This window comes from Terrapene carolina, unplaced genomic scaffold (assembly GCF_002925995.2).
Source record: "Terrapene carolina triunguis isolate 2854851 unplaced genomic scaffold, T_m_triunguis-2.0 Scaffold66, whole genome shotgun sequence".
Classification (NCBI taxonomy): Eukaryota; Metazoa; Chordata; order Testudines; family Emydidae; genus Terrapene; species Terrapene triunguis.
Window position 1 is genome coordinate 62686347 of NW_020664417.1, and position 2023 is coordinate 62688369.

Below are 2023 nucleotides of genomic sequence, written 5' to 3' on the forward strand. Positions count from 1 at the left end.
CATGCGTCTCTCTACCAGTTCAGATTCCCTGGCAACATACCACCTGCATATTGTTGACTTATTAACTCAGACAGATTTCTGTGCAGACAACCTGCCCGTATACACGGTATGAGGCAGAGGAAAGTAATCTGTTGCTCGATGCTCTCCTCTTCATGCCTCAAACCCACAGAACCCCAACCCTCTGAAAACCTGCGGGGATGGTGGTGGGAGTGCTCTCCCATTCTATGCTGCCATGGGGATTTACCTTCAGCAGCAACACTGACTCATAGTTACTCCATACTAAATTCTCTTTTATGCCAAGGCCCTCTTACACTGCTCTGGCCCCCTAAAGCTACCTCAAAGGAGATGGAAATGGCACCCTGAACTAGCTGTGTACAGGGGACCTTCCCAGCCAGTGCAAAAAGCTGTAGTCCCTGGAGAGGGCTCAGGGCTGGAGAATGGGATGGAGATAGGGAATTAACTGGACTGCAATGCATTATGGGTAGTCTGCTTCCACGGGTCCCCTTGGAAGACAGGAGATTAGAATCTTTCCTCAGCCTATCAAAAAGAAACACACACGCCGCCTTTGTTCTAATTGTCTGAAGGAGAAATGAGAAGCAAATTAACCCTGCTTTCAGGAGGGGACTGCCACAAGGCAGGTGCCTTGATCCTGTATGTTGGCTTCAGGTGAGAGGTGACATTTAAAAAAAAAAAAAAAAAAAGCTCATAGTAGGGGTTGGGTTTAATTTCTTTACTTAATGTAGGATCCAGGTAAAATTAAAAAAATACCCTTCAAATTCCTCCTACTTAGTAGAAGAATAGTAGTATTTTCACGACTCCCAGCACCATCACATTAGCCACCAAGGAGCAGCAACTGTTCATGTGTCTAGAATTAGTCCTTTGAACATATCCTGTTAAAGGCCTGGGCAGGAGGGTTCAGTATTTGTTCTTGTCTTCAGATATGAATATGACAGCTGCGTGCCTAACATCTTCAATGGATTCTACAGTTGCGTTAGAGAAGACAAAGGAACAGCCCTAAATAAAATATTACTAACACTCACTTATACAATTTCCCTCCAAAGAATTCACAAACATTTATTGACAGTCATACACCAACTCGGAGAAGTAATCATGGTAGTGTGACAGCATACATCCATGTTTTCCACCCTACACACTATCTTTGTACAAAATATGCCTCGTAAAATATACACCTCTACCCCGATATAACATGACCCGATATAACATGAATTCGGATATAACGCGGTAAAGCAGTGCTCCGGGGGGGGTGGGGCTACGCACTCTGGAGGATCAAAGCAAGTTCAATATAACGCGGTTTCACCTATAACACGGTAAGATTTTTTGGGTCCCAAGGACAGCGTTATATCGGGGTAAAGGTGTAATTTGAAAACTAATAACTTGCTGGTCAATATCATGATAAAATATATGTAGTAATATTATATGTAGAGTTCTGAACATAAGCTGAAATCAAGACTGAAGTGTATTTGCCAGACAAGCCTGGGGGGTGGGTAAGCCTGTTTCTCAAAGATAAAGGGCAAGTTGATGCCTCAACCAGGTGTCATAAAAACTGATGGGCCATCACCTATCTTTTGCAAAGAAAGGGGACAGGAACAAACAAATCTGATTTTGGCAATCAACAGCATGAACTCTCCTCCCCTCCCCCTGCCACAAGACTCCTTGATCTGAGCTGGAAAGAACTTTATCTAGGTATCCCTCTCAGGGAACTGCATTTCAAAGGGTGACTGAACTATAAAAGCAAGGGGCAAAAACACCACAAGTTCTCTCTCCCTGTCCATCTCTGTTTTCCACCTAAGAAGACAAAGGAATCCAGCTTTTTGACTTTGGGAAGGATCCTGACTTGATGATTGGTCAGTAATGCAGCTGAAAGCATATGGTAAGAATTTTACCTTAAACTAATCTTAATTTGTAAAAAGAACAGGAGTACTTGTGGCACCTTAGAGACTAACAAATTTATTAGAGCATAAGCTTTCGTGGGCTACAACCCGAAGAAGTGGGTTGTAGCCCA